Source organism: Mustela nivalis, assembly GCF_964662115.1.
Source record: "Mustela nivalis genome assembly, chromosome: 16".
Classification (NCBI taxonomy): Eukaryota; Metazoa; Chordata; class Mammalia; order Carnivora; family Mustelidae; genus Mustela; species Mustela nivalis.
Genome location: NC_139035.1, coordinates 6,674,677 through 6,693,041, shown reverse-complemented (window position 1 = coordinate 6,693,041; position 18,365 = coordinate 6,674,677). Strand labels below are relative to the sequence as shown.

The following is an 18,365-nucleotide window of genomic DNA, read 5'->3' as shown; positions in this document are numbered from 1 at the left end:
GTTCTGAAAGAGCTGTGCGTGGGCTGGGGACTGGGGCGCCACTGCCCCTCAGGTCCAGCTCCTCAGGACACTGGGTTCCAGGCCACCAGTGACCAGTGCAGCTCATGGCCAAGGGTCCTTCCCCAGGTACCACTAATCCCACTGCCAGGATGCCCGGGCTGGGGGAGGCTGTGAAATGTCCAGAGTACATCAATGTCATCTATCCTGTACGTGCCATCCACTAACTTCTGATCAAAAGGAGTTGTAGGGGAAGGTTGTGAGGATTCACACCAGGAGAGAGCAGCCTATTTCCAAAGGGAGCAAGGTGGTGCGCTTTGAGACCCCCCAGACTCCCAGGCCCCACAAGGGCATAGCTGGGCAGCCCCCAGGGTGCGAAGAATGAAAACACCAGGCTTATTCCTCTTGACTGCCTCAGACGCGCATCTCACTCAGGGGCCAGGGACTGTGCCCCGAAGCCAGGCTCCTACTGTGGCAGTTTGCTTGGCTTAGGAACGAAGCATATGCTTGGGAGGCCTGACTCACTCCTTCCGATGTCTACGTCCTGAGCAGTCTCCTCAGGTAGAAAATACTGAGCTGGTGTTTGCGCGTGACGGTGGCTCAGGGCTTGAGTGCCGGCTCCCCCTTCGCATGAAGAGCTCAGCTGGTTTCTGTGATGTCACCACTGTGCCATGCCGTGATGTGGCCTGGGATGACTTGCGATGTCGTTCTTTTGGCCCTCAGTGAGCAGTTTTACCCTAAACGCAGGATAAATGCTTTATTGAAGTGATTCAGTGATAAAAGGCACCGGCTTTTGCAACAGTCTGATCTGGACTCAAATCCCTGCTCTACTACTTAGCGAATGGGTGAAACTGTGCAAGTCACCTGGACTCTGAGCCTCAGTTTACTCCTCTGTAAAATGGGGATAGTAACATGCCACCAGTTGCAGATTAGACCATGTACCTCAGGGGCTCTTCCAGGAAATTGGCGTGGCCAGAGTGTAAGAAATGCTAGATTTAGTGTTGGTAAATCCAGCTCCAAAGCTCCTTTTGGTTGGAAGGAGTGGGTTGGAAGATTCTGAGGGGGAACTGGGAAGCAGAGACCAGCTTTGGACTTTGGACTACCAAGAAGCTGGGTCAACTCGGACTCTGAGGATCTTAATAATTCATACCTGGGAGGCAGGAACACTAGTGAGAGTCTCGAGGTGTAACCGCCGAAGCAGCAGCATCCTTTCAGAAACAGGTGCTGCTCATCAGCCAAGAGGATGGCTATGGTCATTCTTGTGTCACGGAGTGGCATGGTCTATGTCTTGTTCTGGATGGGGTCATGGAGTAAACTGTTTTTATGTGTCTTATTTTCAGCCATATGGTCTGGTAGCACTGGGGTCTGCTTCTCAACAGGGTCATTTTTTAGTTTCTCACTATGAACATTTCAAAATCAGGAGAGTTTCTCCTAAACCTTGGTTTGTATCCTTTTGAAAAAAATGGAAATATTGGGTAAAGCTGGCCTTTTATTTCCAGATGACACTAATTGGGTCTCTGATTTTCAGTTGGCCATAGTCTCCACCTACTTATTACTATGCGACACTAAGCCCACTTTATTCTTTTACTTTATCTCCCTATCTCTTTAGAGACAAATGCATTTTACACTTCTGGTCTAGATAATTAGCTAGCTACTGTTTTGCATGGCTTAGGTCTTTCCAATTATTGAAAATGTTTAATTCTCACAATTTCATCACAGTCATGAAAATGAAAGTATTTGCCATTATTTAAATCATTTTGCACTAAATTTTGGTCTGTATTACTTTTTTAAAATTTTTATTTATTTATTTAACAGAGAGAGATCATAAGTAGGCAGAGAGGCAGGCAGACGCAGGGGGGAAGCAGGCTCCACGCTGAGCAGGGAGCCCAATGCAGGGCTCGATCCCAGGACCCTGAGATCATGACCTGAGCCGAAGGCAGGGGCTTAACCCACTGAGCCACCCAGGCGCGCCTGGTCTGTATTACTTTTAGGAAAATAAAACGAAAACCTCAAAACATCACATATTTTATTGCAACTAATTGATCAGTCTCTAAATGGCTCCACTGATTTAGGCTGAATTTAGAAGATGGTAACTTGGAACATACCATGCCTTTTCCTAGCCAAACTCCATAGGATGCTTTTAACTTGCCTATCAGCAGGACAGCTGAGGACAACTGACAGAATAATCTCACCCAATCTAACTTAAACAAAAAGAATTTGTTGACTCACATAACTACAAAGCTGATGGGAAGATTTGTCTCTGCAGCTTGATCTAGGTACATAAATAGAACCATCTCTGGATGCAGTCTTTTATCATCTCTTGTCTGGTCTCCTTTATGTTGGTTTCATTTCCAAGCTCTGCACAGAAATGGCAAATATATATAAAACTATACAGGTAACGTTTAATGTTTGAGTGTCTCCTTTCTTTTTGAAAGCTGCACATTCATGCTTTGAAAGTTCTCAGTTCATCTGTTTCAGCCCTCTTGTGAATAAATTAATATAATCAATCAATCAATTAATTAAAATTAATTAAATTATTTTTTCCCATTTCCTTCTCCCTTCTCCTCTCCCCAGGGGGGAAAATATTTTTTTTTATTAATGAAAAATCAGCAATGTTGACTATATTTCAGACACTGCTGAGTGATCGGATTGCTAAAGCAACTGCAACACATTCCCTTCCTTCAGAGAGCTCATAGTTCATTAAAGGATTCAGACAAATAAGCAAATCATGACAGTCTAATGGGATGAATGATATTATAGATGTATATGCATGGGACTAAGAGACTATAGCTGTTAGCTCTAACCACAGTAGGGGTGAGTGGACAGGGAAAGTTGCATATGGCAAATACTCATTGAGCACCTACCATGTTCCAGATGGTGTGGTGGGAGGTGGGGTGGGGGGAGTGGGCAGGGAAAGTTGCCTGGAGTGGGGGTGAGTGGGCAGGGAAAGTTCCATATGGCAAATATTTGCTGAGCACCTACCATGTTCTGGATGGTATGGTGCGGGGGGGTGGGGTTACAATGGTGATAAGAAAGCCTGAATAGATGTCACCATCCTTAAAAGATGTGGACGGGTTTATCAGATGGATGCTTGTTGGTGACATCCCTAGCTTGGGGATAATAATACGTGCTAGGTTATGGGGATATGACTTGTTTCAGGAACGTCAAGAAGCTCAGAGTGCTGGGAAAGGGTGAAAATGGACAGAAAGAAACCTGATGACCAAAAGGCCTGAATGAATGAATTGTGGATTCTAAGAGATTAGGAACGTTTGATGTGTTTTAATTAGCGGATTCATGTCATCAAATTCCCATTTTACGAAGGTAATTCTAGCACTGGTGTGGAGACGGATTCAAGGAAGCTGAGGGAGGAGGATGTAGACCAATTGGAGACCATTATATGCATTGCCTTTTGAGTTGAGGGTTTGGACTAAGGCATGAGATGTGGAGGGAAGTTTTAAGACATATTGTAGAAGTAAAATTAATGAAATTTTGTGAAAATATGAGAGAAGTCCACAGGCGAAGGCTGAATTGATTCTTGGTCTTTGGTTTCTGGTGGCCTGGTGATTAGTGGTTCCATTAATAAAAACAGGGGAGAACAGGAGCAGAAGATGGATGGATGGCATAAGGAGAAGTAATTAATTCCGTTTTGGAGATATCTGCAAGAAAGCAACCAGATGCGTGGGTCTGAAACTCAGGAAACTGGAACCAAGATCTATAGACCTATTTACAGCACATCAACAAGGGGAATGAAGACAGGGAGAAATTAGGATTACTCAGAGAGACTGTTTAGACATTTTAGAGGGAGACAAGGATGGTGTCTGGGGTACACCACCATTTTGAATGTACCAGTTGGGCAAAGAGAACCCATGGAGGAGAGTGGGACAGTAATGTCAACTGTTGCAGAAAAGTGAAGTAAAATAAAAATGAGAAGTAGTTTTTAGATTTGGTACCTTGGTGACTGCAATAGCTTTTGGCATGAGTAAGGAGGTAAGTTTAAAAACTCAGGGCACCTGGGTGGCTCAGTGGGTTAAGCCTCTGCCTTCGGCTCAGGTCATGATCGCAGGGTCCTGGGATTGAGCCCCACATTGGGCTCTCTGCTCAGCGGGGAGCCTTCTTCCCCACCCCCCTCTGCCTGCCTCTCTGCCTACTTGTGACTTCTGTCTGTCAAATAAATAAATAAAATATTTAAAAATAAATAAATAAAAATAAAAATAAATAGATAGATAGATAGATAAATAAAATACGAATGGGAGATGGAGATAAAGAAACAGGGGGTATACGGTGCTTTTTCCCACAAGTTAGACTAGTAAGGAAAAGGGACAGGTGATAGCTAGAGGAATTCTCAGGGCAGAAGACTAACTGTTTGCTCTTTATTTCCTTCCAGGTGGGAAGCATCGAGTGTGTTCCTGTACAGACAAAGTCCAGCCATGGAGAGTGCGCTCTTCGGAGGTGTGACGGGATTCATGGAGCAAGAACAGGCTGGAGGTAGGAGATGATGACACGTGAAGAAAGCCAGAGAGAAGGGGTAAATAAACATGCTCTGCACATTGGGTTCCCCTTCGGAGCTCTAACAAATTGCCAATGCTGAGACCCTGCTTTGACCAATGAAATCAGAATTTCTCAGATGAGGGCCGGGACATTTTCTAAAAAACAAACAAACAAAAACAAACTTTTTTTTCCAGATGACTTTGACCTAGACTCAGCATTCCCTAAAACAAATCAGACATGTCCAGCTTTGTCAGAAACATTAAAGAGGGAGAAATATCTTTGAAAGTGACTAAAATCATGAAGGGAGCTGGAAATGGTCTTCTCCAGACCTGGACATCGTCAGGCTTTCTATGCCTATTTCTACCTGACATCAGACAAGTTACAGAAGTAAGACATGGAGGGACGCCTGGGTAGCTCAGTAGGTTAAAGCTTCTGCTTCAGCTCAGGTCATGAACCTGGAGTCCTGGGATCGAGCCCTACATCGGGCTCTCTGCTCAGCAGGGAGCCTGCTTCTCCCTCTCTGTCTGCCTGCCTCTCTGCCTACTTGTGATCTCTGCTGTCAAATAAATAAAAATAAAATCTTTAAAAAAAAAAAAAAAGGGAAGGAAGACATGGAGGCCATGAAAATGGTCCAGGGGAGGCCAGAGGGTGGGAAAGCGAAGTATTTGTACTCCAGGGCCTGAGTTTCGAGAAATTGCATTTCTTTTGTCAGAAGAGAAGGCAGAAGAGGCACTTCCCGGAGTCACTGAGGAGAGAACAGTTTTCACTCAAGGGAGATGGGATGTCTCTTCACTTCATTCACTGAGGGCAAAGGAGAAACATATTTAAGTAAGATGCTGATTAAATACTGAGAAAAATCCTCTGGTCATATATATGGCTTTGAGATGATGGGAAACTATTTGAAGAGGACACTTTCTTTAGAACGTAGGCAGTGTGGACAGAATGATGGAGTTGATGAATTCTAGGAATCCTTTGATCTTATACTGAAGGCATCTCATAAACTTCCTGTCATTTCTATGAAGAAAGACTAAGAGAGCTGTCACTCTTTCCACCACATTCTCCTGACACACACGCACACAGCGTGTCCACACACACACGCACACACATGCACACACACACAGACAAATGTTATGTCCACACGCACGCGCGCGCACACACACACACACACACACAGATGTTATGTCCGTATACGCGCGCACACCCAAACATGGAGGAAGGTGGCTAAATCCAAACCCAAAAGACCTGATACTTAGGACCTTTATCAGTTATGAATATGTTTATCTGGGGCAGCAGAAAACGTGACTCCTGACTTAACAATGAGGAGGTATTCACACGATCAACCACGGAAACAGCTGTTAGTGTTGGTTCAGTGACTTGATAAGGACAAAGCCACAAGCCCTGTGATTCACTTGTCCTTGCCCTGCACCCCACGCTCAGCGCCCTACGCCGCACGCAAGCTGGTCTCTGTTCCTTGGCCTCAGTGCATGTTCAAGGCTAGAAGAGGCCAGGCCAAAAGGGCCACGTAGGCTGCAACTCTTCTATGTCCTCAAGAAAGCAAACATTCTCCTGAAGTCTCCCTCAGTGACTTCTGCTAAGGGCTGCGGGGCCGGAGTTGCTAGCTGCTCATCCAACACCAGGGTGAAGCATGCTTGTCTCAGTCCCTCTGCTCTACCCCCTGCTTCTGCTCTCCCTCTCTCTCTCTCTCTCTCATTCAAATAAATAAATAAACTCACTGGGGAGAAATTGCCCAGCAAGAGGTTAATATTGACACAATATTAACATAATATAAGCATCCAGGGCCCCTGGGGCTGGGGCAGACCCCCCCCCCCCCGCTGTGTGTCCCAGAGACACTTTTTGCCCCAAAGTGGAGCAATTTGTCAGGTGACCCCCCAGATGACCTGGTCTTATCTCAGACACTTTTCTTTCCTCACCAGCATTGTCCCCACACCCTTTGGGAAACCCCTTGTTCTCTGCCTTCTGGCTGCCACTGTCTCCGGGGTGTCACAGGGCTGCCCAAGGAACTGTTGGACCCCCTGAAACCCACCTCCTGTGGGAAGGGTTTTTCCTCCTTCTGCCTTGTCTCAGTGGGACTGTCACTCAGCTGCCTCTGTGGATGTTTGGAAGCTTCGGAGCCTCACGAGGACTGAATTTTCTGCTGTGTTGCCTCAATATTCCAGGCCCTAAGTACATTTCCCGGGTCTGCCTTTTTCCACAGGAGGCGACACGGCTCTGCCCTTCCTCTTCTTTTCAGAGGAGCTTGGCTGTGTTTTAACACTTTAACTTGCTGCTTTTATTGTCTCCTTGTTTCTCTAAAACTTGCAGGCACCTCTTAGCCCAGGTAACCCCTGAAGACTCCCAGCCGCCCCTCCTTGAAATCTCATTCAGTTCCCTTGAAGTCTTTTTAAAACCCTTCCAGCCCAGGGCGCCTGGGTGGCTCGGTGGGTTAAGGTCTCTGCCTTCGGCTTGGGTCATGGTCCAAGGTCCTGAGATCGAGCCCCACATCGGGCTCTCTGCTCAGCGGGGAGCCTGCTTCCTCCTCTCTCTCTCTCTGCCTGCCTCTCTGCCTACTTGTGATTTCTGTCTGTCAAATAAATGGATAAAATCTTAAAAACAAAACAAAACAAAAACCCTTCCAGCCCATGGACCAACTACACACATTCGAGGGATCCATTCATCGTTTGTTCCTTAACCCTGAAAGCCGCCTGGGGCGGGTCCTTCTAGGCTTAGCAGGAATAATTTTAGGGGGAATGGAGGTGCCTTCAAGTTTGAAAGTCACAGTGATTTCCCCCCCCAGCCCAACAATGTGTAAAAGGCCTGTAGATGAAGGGATTCTCCTAGTCCTAAAGTTGAATCCTTACCTCTGCTACAACTGCTTAAAAAAATTGTGCCTTTTAGTTCAAAACCAGGCTGTGGAGGCCTGCACCCCACCGCACGCTGTCTCTTTGCTGAGGCTTGTCCACTGTTTTCCGGAGCTCTGGTGCATGCTGCTTGGTCTCTATAGAAACAGCAGCTCACTGTGGGCAAAGTTGACATGAACCACCCCATAGGGGTGGCCTAGAGCTACAGACCTTGGTAATGACAGCTAAAGGCTAAATAAATGTGCAGTTGTAAGAAACACCTGCACGGCTCAGGATAGCCTCCTGTCGTCGCCAGGGTCCGAGATGTGCTCGCTGGAGTCCCCACCTAAATTCCTGTGCCTTGCCCTCAACTAAAGACTCGCCACATTATTTTCGTGGGGTTCTCAGATTTCTGGCTCCGCATAAGAGATGTTGTACACAGTGTGCCCCTGCCCAAATATTGAACCCACTGAGAAAAAAGAAAAAAATAAGGCATGCCGAATCAGACGGAACGTGTCTCCCCAGAACTCATACATTGAAACCTAATCCCCGTGTGACGGTATTAGGATGCGGGGCCTTCGGGAGGTGATTAGGTCACAAGGGTAGAAGTCTCACCAGGGGGGTTGGTGCCCTTCCGTGTAAGAGAGGCCCCAGAGGGCTTGCCTGCCCCTTCCACCACGTGAGGACGCAGCGAAAAGCTGGCTGCCTGCAAGCCAGGAAGAGGCTCTCACCAGGCCCTGAATTGTGATGACACCTTGATGTTGGACTTCTCAGCTTCCGGAACTGGCAGAAATAACTTTCTGTGGTTTCGAAGCCACCCATGCTATGTTAGTCTGTTGCGGGAGCCCAGATAGGTAAGACAGGCCTATGGGAAACACACGGCCGTTCCGTCATGGATAAAGCTATTATTTAGAACGTGGCATAGATGTGTCACGTGTTTTCTCTGAACCTGAAAGGGCAGACCTCGACCACCATATGGCAGGGAGAAGAGCAAACCCCTGGGGTCTGCAGGTGACCAGAACCAAAGAAAAACGAAAGAGGAAGGGGCTGACACATATGTTTGCCTCATGTCCCAACTTATCAGTTGAATTAAGTTGCTGCTTTTCTGGGGAGGAATGAATACAGCCAGGGAACCCTTTCCATAAAGAAGAAGAAAATATGCTCAGAGAGGTGAAGTAACGTGTGCAAGGTTGCAGCATTAAGTAGTATTCAGCCTGGAATTTGAACCTGGCCACTGTGCCCTGCCATCTAGGAAGTGGCTGACCACATCTTAACCTGTACGCCCCTGTTCCTTGTCCTTATAGCTCTTACTGTGCTTCTGGCTGCGCGTCGCTGTAGTTGTTCACAACGTCGTCGACACCCCTGGTTGGCAGAGACTCTAACTGCACGCTCTTGGAATCTCTAGGTCCTGATACCCTGTACGACACACAGCAGAAATTCAGTACATGCTTGTTCAGCTCAGCTGTGCGGAGCCACTGTCTGTAGAAGGAGCTGATGATTGTTTCCGTTCCTATTACAGCTGCGGCATAACAAATTATCTCCCAAAGCAAGAGCATAAAACACCCATTTTATTTTCTGGAGGATGTTGTGGGAGGGTTCAGTTAGACTGTGCTTCCTCGGGGTCTCTGGTGTGGTGGTATCCGACGTTCGCTTCAGTCATCTGAGAGTCTGACTGGGATGATGTCCAAGATGGCTCTTTCTGGAGGCTGGCGACTGATGCTGGCTGTTGCATGGATGGAAGCTCTGCTGCGACTGCCTCCTCTCCAGTCTGGTGGTCTAGAGTAGTCAGACTTCATCCATGGTGGCTGACTTCCGCTGACCGAGTGGTGTGACACACTCACGTAGAAATCACATGACCTTTTCTGACTGAGCCCTGGAACCCAGACAGCCTGGGAAGACACTGCTCCTGCATTTTATTGGCATAATTTAGTTACTAAGGCCAGCTCTCATTCAAGGTGAGGAGAGATAGACCCTACCTCTTGATGGAAAAAAATACCCATGAATTTGTGGACCAATTTTGAAATTGCCACATGACCTCTCCCATTCAATGACATGTCCTCTTCTCTCCGCTAATCTTCTCATAGGCAATCCATAATTTACCTCCTTCGAGCTGCATTCTTCACTTAATTGATAAATCAATGTATTTTTCACTGTTTTAATGAAGTCTGACAAATAACATATTGTTTCTTTAAAGAAAAGTATTCATTTTACAAAGGGCTGGAAAGAACAGCTTAAAAACATTGTAACTTTCAAGAATGACCTGGTGTGAAGAGTATGTTTTTGAGAAGACAAGGCTTTCAGTGGGTCCAACATTGCACAACATCTGTACCTAACTACATATAAGTGGACCAAAATATGAGGATTATGTCCTAAGTAATTCATCCATTGGCAGACTCAACTGGGGTAGAATCTATCAGTTATATTAGAGCAATGACTACCAACCTAGAAAGATACTACTTATTTGAAAGAGTGGAAAATTCTCAAAAAACGATTTTTAACTTGAGAAATTCATGCTGCACAGTACTCCACAGAGGGGAAAAGCATAGAGCAGGGCCGGTTTAGTAGAACACCACGTTGCTCCAAATCCCTCTAACGGTTCATCTGGATTGTTCGGTGATCAGGAGCAGAGCAAAGCAACCCGAGAGTGAGGCCATATTCAGTGAAAAATTGGAGAGTGGGAAAAGCAATGTATCTCTCAATAAGAAGAGATGCCTGTAGGTTTTCCACTGGGAGCAATGTATGAGACTAAATTTATTTTTTAAAGAAAACGAAAGTCTATTTCAGGGATATACTTTTATGTTGAAACATGGTATATATACAGAAAGTGCACAACTCATAAATCCATATAGCTCGAAAAACTTGCATTTGGTGTATTGAACATAACATAAGTGAGATCAAGAGTGTCACCAGCATCCTAAAAGCCTGTCTTATGTCTCTTTCAGACTATTATTCCCTCCAGAGTTCATCACTATTCTGATTTCTATAATCATAGGCTTGTTTTATTTGTGTTTGAACTTTACATATAAAGAACATTTGGGATGAGCTCTACTGGGTCTAGGTTCTTGGTTGAACATTATTTGAGATACCATCCATGTTGAGTTATTTTTACTGACATGTAATATCGTAATGAATTAATATGCTCCAATTATTTATTCATACTACTGTTGATGGTTGTTTACATTTTAGGGAAATTGTTTTCAGCTGGGGGTGGTTTTGCTCCCCAGGGGACATTGGCGATGTCTGGAAACATTTTTTATTTTTATGGTGGGGTGGGCTGGCGTTGCTACTGGAATTTAGTGAGTTGAGTCCAGAGATGCTGCTAACTATTCTACAAAGCACAGAAAAGCCTCCCACAACAAAGAATTATCCAATCCAACATGTCAATAGTACAGAGGTCAAGAAACCCTGATTTAGCCTTATTGTAGAAATGTAACTATGAACTCTGTTGCGTGTGTCTTTTGGTGAATTTACATTACATTTCTCTTGAGTAAATGCATAGAAATAGAATTCTTGGCTAATAGAGTAGGGGCATGTTAAACTTTAGAATATATGACCAAATAGTTTTCCAAAGAAATATTACTAAATCGCATTCCCACGAACAGTGTAGAAGAGTTTTAGTTGCTCTATATCCACACCAATGGAGTTTTTCTGCCTTCTAAATTTTGGTATTTCTGGTCGCTGTGTAGTCATATCTCTTTGTGCTTTTGATTTCCATTTCCATGAGAACTACTGATTATGAATACTTTCTAGAATGTTTACCGGTCCCTTAAATATCCCCTTTGGTGATGTACCTGTTCAAGCATCTCATCCAAGACAGTGTTCTTTAGGGTTGTTTGATGTTGGCTCACTCATTTCCAGGAGTTCTTTATACACTTTTTTATATATATATAGACCCAGGGCTTCTCTCTCAATGCCACAGGGTGTCCAAACATAGGCAGCCTGGAAGTGCTGGGAGTTATCCCCTTTTGGTAAAAGTTTTGGGTAAAATTTTGACCAGCGGAAGATGAGTATTGTTTTCCCTTTTTACCTCATACTGAACAAACATACTGAAAGCTATATGCTCTGTGTTTACTCAGCCAGCCCATGGATTTGAGCAAGCAGTTGTACGTGTCAGAGACCAATGTAATCATTTATTTTTAAACTCCAAAATGGAAAAAAAAGTTCTCCATAATGGAAAGCACTCTCCCAAGACATTTTTAGAGCTGTCTTCTGCCAGAACTCAGCTTATCTCTTTGTTGAACTGCTCTAAATATCATTTAGTATATTTCTTAGGAACAACTCAAATTTATCACATTTAACTTCCATACGTCAGTAGGTAACCTATACAGTTCATTTGCTCTATTTATAGCACTGTACTTTATGTATGTGTCAACCAATCCACATATACACACACAAAATAATTACTATTATTAGCTCTATTTTATGAATAAAAAGATTGCATATAGGAGTTTAGCAACTGACTCAAGATTATGTAGCTAGTATGTACTGAAACAGAAAATCAAGTCATATCTTTTTGGTTCAGAAATCCTGTTTGAGGGGTGCTTGGGTGGCTCAGTGGGCTAAAGCCTCTGCCTTCAGCTCGGGTCATGATCCCAGGGTTGTGGGATCGAGCCCCGCATCGGGCTCTCTGCTCAGTGGGGAGCCTGCTTCCCCTCTCTCTCTGCCTGCCTCTCTACTTGTGATTTCTGTCTGTCAAATAAATAAATAAAATCTTAAAAAAAAAAAAAAGAAATCCTGTTTGACTCATTTTACAAGGCCAGAATTATCCTGATGCCAAAACCAGAAAAAGACATTAGTAGTAAAGAAACCTACAGGTCAATGTTCCTGATAAGTAGAGATGCAAAAATTCTCAATAAAATATTAGCAACCTGAACTCAGCAGCACATTAAAAAGACCATTCACTGTGATTGTGTGGGATTTATCCCTAAGATGCAAGGATGATTCAACACATGCAAATCAATCAAAGTGATACACTGCATTAATAGAATGAAATGAATCAATCAACATGATATACTACATTACTTAAATGAAGGATAAAAATTACATGACTGGGACGCCTGGGTGGCTCAGTCATTGGGTGTATGCCTTCGGCTCTGATCATGGTCCCAGGGTCCTGGGATAGAGCCCCACACCGGGCTCCGTGCTCAGCTGGAAACCTGCTTCTCCCTCTCCTACTCCCCCTGCTGTGTTCTCTATCTCGCCATGTCTCTCTCTGTCAAATAAATGAATAAAATCTATAATATAAATAATTATATGATCATCTCAAAAGACACAGAAAAAGCATTTGACAAAATTCCACACCCATATATGATTTTAAAATACCCTTAACAAATTAGATATAGAAGGAGCATATCTCAATGTAATAAAGGCCATGTATGATAATCCCATAGCTAACATCCTACTCAGAGGTGAAAGGATGAAAGCCATCTTCTAAGACCAAAAAGGATAGAAGATATTCCCTCTCACTGTTCTTATTCAACATGATACCAGAAGTCTTAGCCACAGGAAGCAGAAATGAAAAAGAAATAAGAGGCAGTCAGAATTGGAAAGGAAGAAGTAAAATTGTGTCTATATGCAGATGACATGAGTTTATACATAAAAGCCTAAAGACTCAACCAAAACTGTTATATCCAATCAATGAATTCAGTAATGTTGCAGAACACAAGTTAACATGTTTCTATAAACTAAAAATAAAATTTCTGAAAAAGAAAAAATAAATCAATCCCATTTATAGAAGCTTAAAACAATGAAATATTTGATAAACTTAACCATGGAGATGAAAATTCTTTTCACTGAAAACTACAAGACAGTGATGAAAGAAATCAAAGAAGACACAAATAAATAGACAGATATCCCTTGTTCATAGACTGCAAGAATTAATATTTTTAAAATGTCAATATTACAAAAGGCCATCTATAGATACAATGCAATCCCTGTCAAGTTTCCATTGACACTTTTTACAGAAGTAGATAAGTGCTCCTGAAATTTATATGGAACCATAAAAGACCCCAAATAGCCAAAGAAGTCCTGAGAAAGAACGATGAAAGAGGTATGACATTTCCTGATTTCAAGCTATACTATAAAGCTGTAGTTATCAAAACAATATGGTACTTGCATAAAAGCAGATAAATACACCAAATGGAATACACCAATGGAATACACCAATGGAATGGAATTGAGAGCCAAGAAATAAATCCAAGCATATCTGTTCAACTGATACTTGACAAGGGAGCCACGAATAGTCAATGAAAAAAAAAAGACTGTCTTTTCAATTAATGATGCTGTTAGAATTGGATATTCTCATGTAAAAGAATGAAACTGGACTCCATTTTATACCATTCACTTAAATTAACACAAAATGGATTACAGACTTGAATGTAAGATCTGAAATCTGAAACTTCTAAAAGAAAAAGGACTAAAACTCCTTGACATGAATCCTGGTAATGTTTTGAATATAACACACAAAGCACAAGCAACAAAATCAAAAAGAAACAAGCGGGGCTGCATCAAACTACAAAGCTTCGCACAGCAAAGAAACCATCAACAAAGTGAAACAATAGTGTATGGAAGGGGAAAAAATATTTGCAAATCATCTATCTGGTAAGGGATTAATATCCAAAATACATACAGAACTCATACAATTCAATAGTGATATAAATAAATATGTAAAATTTAAAAATAATCCAATTTAAAAATGAGCAAAAGACTTGACTAGACATTTCTCCAGAGAATATACATGGGAGGTCAACAGGTACATGAAAAGATGATCAGTATCACTATCAGGGAAATGAAAACTAAAACCATAAAGAGGTATAACTTCATGCTTGTTAGAATATAGCCATCATCAGAAAGACAAGAGAGGGGCACCTTGGTGGCTCAGTCGGTTAAGCATCTGACTCCTGATTTCAGCTCAGGTCATGATCTCAGGGTTGTGAGATCAAGCCCTGCAACATTCTCTCTCTCCCTTTACCTCTGTCCTCCCCTTAGAAAGAAAGAGAAAAGAAAGAAAGAAAGAAAAAGAGAGAGAAGAAAGAAAGAAAGAGAAGAGAAGAGAAGAAAGAAAGAAAGAAAGAAAGAGAAAGAAAGAAGGAAGGAAGAAAAGTGGTAACAAATGCTGGCATGGTTGTGGAGTAAAGGGAACACTTGTGAACTGTTGGTGGATTGTAAATTAGTGCAGCCCCTATGGAAAACAGTATACGGAATTCTCCAGAAATTAAAAGCAAAACTACCATATGATCTAGGTGAAGTAAGTCGAACAGAGAAAGACAGATACTGTATGATCTCACTTAAATGTGGAATCAAAAAAAAAAAATTAAGTCACAACCAACTCATAGAATGAGATAAGACTTGCGGTTACCAAGAGGTGGGTAATGGGGAGATGGGAAACAGGGGGAAGATGGTCACAAGAGTACAAACTGCCAGGTATAAGATAAATAAGTACTGGGGAGGTAACCTACATCATGGTTATTATTACTACGGTATGCAGGAAAGTTACGAGAGTAAATCTTAAGAGTTCTTGACATAGGAGAACATTTTGTTTCTCTATTATTCTTTCTTTTCTTTTTACTGTTACCTGTATGAGAAGACAGAAGTCAGCTGAACCCACGGTAATCATTCCACACTCTTTACAGATCATGCTCTACGTCTTAAGTGTTGTGTGTCAGTTATTTCTCAGTAAAACTGGAAAAATTTTCTGTTTGGTGGACTACAACCTTTCCCCGATTCACTATGATCACAGGTCTAAATCCAAGCATGACAAATGTGCTACTGCTGTCACGTCACATACTTTCACCTGCATGTGGATGGCCATCCTGTTGCTTCTTAAGGTTCCCTCTTGGTGTTTTCATGTTGATGATGATGGGAAGGAGGAGGAGGACAAAGACAAGGATGGTGACATTGAATCACCTACTCTGGCTTCCTTTATCAAGTGAGAAGTAGGGAAATCTCAGAGGGGGCGGGGAGAATTTCAGTCACCTCGAGGGAAACAGATGGCTCAAGCATAGATGGAACTAGATAAACACGACTAGAGAACCGGAGCCTGTCCCTAAGCATACAGTGGGCTAATAAAAGAAAACAAACATTGAGCAACCGAAGTTGAATGAGATAACAAGAAAAAACACTGCAGCCCCAACAACAGGGCAAGCCAGGAAAGTATAAAGGGACTCTTACCCATACGACAGCATGTTTCGCTTCCTATTTACCCATCTTGGAAATGTTTAATCTCTGTTTTATTGCTGGTGACTCACTGAAGGCAGAGATGGGAGTGAATGAACGAAACGCTTTGGGGGATGCATGTACTGGGGTTTAATACCAGGACTTTGCCACTTACCAGCTGTATGTCTTTGGAGAAGTTGCTGATCTGGGAGGTTCAGTTTTTCTCATCTATAAAATGACTGTTAAAACCTGCTTTTCTGGGATTTTGCGAAGGGTAATTTGCAGCAAGAGTTTTATTGGGCTCCTCTCGGGATCACAGTAGTGGGGGAAGGAAAGAAGCAAAATTGGACTGCTGTGCAGTTGTAACAGAAACCTTAGCTGATCCTGTAGGGTCTTTGGGGCTGGGATGATTCTTCTGAGTTGTTCTGTCCAAGGAAAAGCTTCAGTCCTTTAAACCCTCCTCATGGACCAGACTTTGGCTCTTGGTTGTTTCCAGGGAGGATGTGTATCCTTGGGTAGGTGGCTCTCTTTAGCTTAAGCAGGTTCCCTGGGAGCTGCTATTGTCAAGGGCTGGGGGAATAAGTGTTTCCATCGTGAAGGGGTTCTGGATAGTGCCATGCAGTCTCACCAGAGTAAGTGCGGCCCTGATCCCATGATTCAGTGGACGCCTCTTTATCTCAGCTCCCCTTCCCAGCGTTTCACCATGCTTTTCCTTAAGATGCTGTAATTGGACATCAAGCTGCCACCATTGGACTCCACTCTACGGTTCATCTGTCTTCCTGCCCCCCATCCCAGCTTTCTATCCTGATGGCCGTTTCCTGAGGTTAAAGCATGCTTTTCTGGCAAGACCTAGCCACTTTAATCAGAGATTGAGGTTCCCAAGAGCAGTCAGGTTTTCAAGCCTAGGTCCTGGATCCATTTACCCTGAGAGTTTTTGCACGTTTATGCTCATCTTTGCTGTAGTCCAGATACTAGAGCTTAATCTTCAAATGTCAATCTGGCACTCGTCGACAGCACAAAAAAGTGCTAAGAGCCAGAGATATCAGGTAGGAGTCCACAAAAAAAAAAAAAAAAAAAAAAAAAAAAAAAAAGTGCCACTGGAAGTATTTGCATCAGGGTTGGGCCTTTTCTAAAACAGTCAAAGAATGAGTGACCTGGTTGGGAATAACTTGCTAGCTATTGGATGGCATTCTCCACATAGTCATTGAGTCTTATTTTGTATATCATGTGAACCCTTCCAAAGTATCAGTGATGGCTTTCATTAATAGCAGGTAATATTTATTGAGCCTTAGCCATGTGTCCAATCTGTGCTAAGTGCCCCATGTGGATTATCCCACTTTATTCCCACTGCAACCCTCAGCTCTTGTGAAGAGAAGAATATTAATTACCCTCTCCATTTGTAACTGAGGAGATGGCCTAAGGTTTGGGGAGAGGTGGAGGATCCAACACCCCCTCCTTTAGATCCATGAATCTTGTCAAAAAGGGTATAAAACCTCAGAATGTGACCTTATTTGGAAATAGGATCTTTGAAGATAGAATTAGTTAAGTATCTGAAGATAAGGGGCACTTGGGTGGCTTAGTGGGTTAAAGCCTCTGCCTTCAGCTCAGGTCCTGATCCCAGAGTCCTGGGATCAAGCCCTATGTCAGGCTTTCTACTCAGTGGTAAGCCTGCTTCTTCCTCTCTCTGCCTGCTGCTCTGTCTACTTGTGATCTCTGCCTGTCAAATGAATAAATAGATAAAATCTTTAAAAGAAAAAGGATCTCAAGATGAAATCATCTTTACACCCAATGACAAATATCATAAGATGAGTTGAAGACATGGAGACACACACAGAAGGAAAGACCATGTGAAGAAAGAGGCAGAAATTGGATTGGCTTGGCCAGAGGCAATAGAAACTGGTAGAGTCATGGGAGTTTTGTCCTCTAAAGTTTTCAGAGAAAAAGTGTGGCCCTGCAGACACTTTGATTTCAGGCTTCTCTGCTCCAGAACTGACCAAGAATAAATTTCTGTGGTCTTAAACCAGAAAACTTTTGTAATGTCTTGTGGAAGCCCTAGGAAACATAATATGGTGTAATAGAAACTGAGCTAACCTGGGACCACTGGCCCCAAGTTCTTGTTCTCTGGGCTAATGTGATTCTCAAAATGGTCCCTAGGATCCCCTTCATGTTTGTCAGTGTAGGATCCTAAATCATGCCTTTCCCTCACATAATCCCTGTGCCATCCATTTCATCTTCACCTCTTGTGGGTCCAGCCCAAAGACAGTTACTCAGCTCCTTTAACAAATCTTTGTAAATGGCTTTTCCTCCGACAGATCTCTTAAGTAAAATGAAATCTAAAATTACGTCAGTTTTGAAAATACTCTTCATTTGTTCTTGCAATCTCTTCACCTCCTAAGCCAGGCACTTACAGCACAAATGAAAGCATCAAAAGTTATTGCAAAGCCCTTGGATTCACCTGACTCTTCACGTCAATGGACCTTGTCAGCACTGTCTAAGCCCTAGAAAGAACATGACTCTCAGAAACATTCACATCAGTCACCTGAAAAATGTTGAAGTCTATGAAAGGGAGGACTTTTTACAGCGTAGATAATGCCCACATGCATGGTCTTTCTTAAACTTGCACAAGACAAGGCCATGACCAACATCTTCCCATCAAGGAGGTAGCAAAATAGAAATGACATACACGTCAATTCCTACCCTTAAAACACTTTGCTCCTCAGGGATCCCATGAATAGTCCCTCACTTTAGACATCCTGTTCATATGCCCACGGCTGAATCCAAAAACCATCAGGGGACTGAAGGAAAGAAGGTTGGTTAACTTGACCAAAGTCACTCAGCCAATAAGTAAAGGAACTAGAATCAAACTTAGTTTGACTTCAGAGTGTGTGC

At 43.1% G+C, this 18,365-nt stretch overlaps 1 long non-coding RNA gene across 2 annotated transcripts in view; it reads left to right on the top strand.

The window, feature by feature from the left end:
* Window positions 1–5,327, top strand: part of LOC309849856 — a 44,249-nt gene extending 38,922 nt beyond the window's left edge. For both annotated transcript variants that reach the window (XR_014303956.1, XR_014303957.1), the window contains exons 2-3: window positions 4,382–4,482; window positions 5,198–5,327. This is a non-coding gene — a long non-coding RNA (uncharacterized lncRNA). The remainder of the gene's footprint in view (window positions 1–4,381; window positions 4,483–5,197) is intronic.
* The last annotated feature ends 13,038 nt before the right edge of the window (window positions 5,328–18,365 follow it).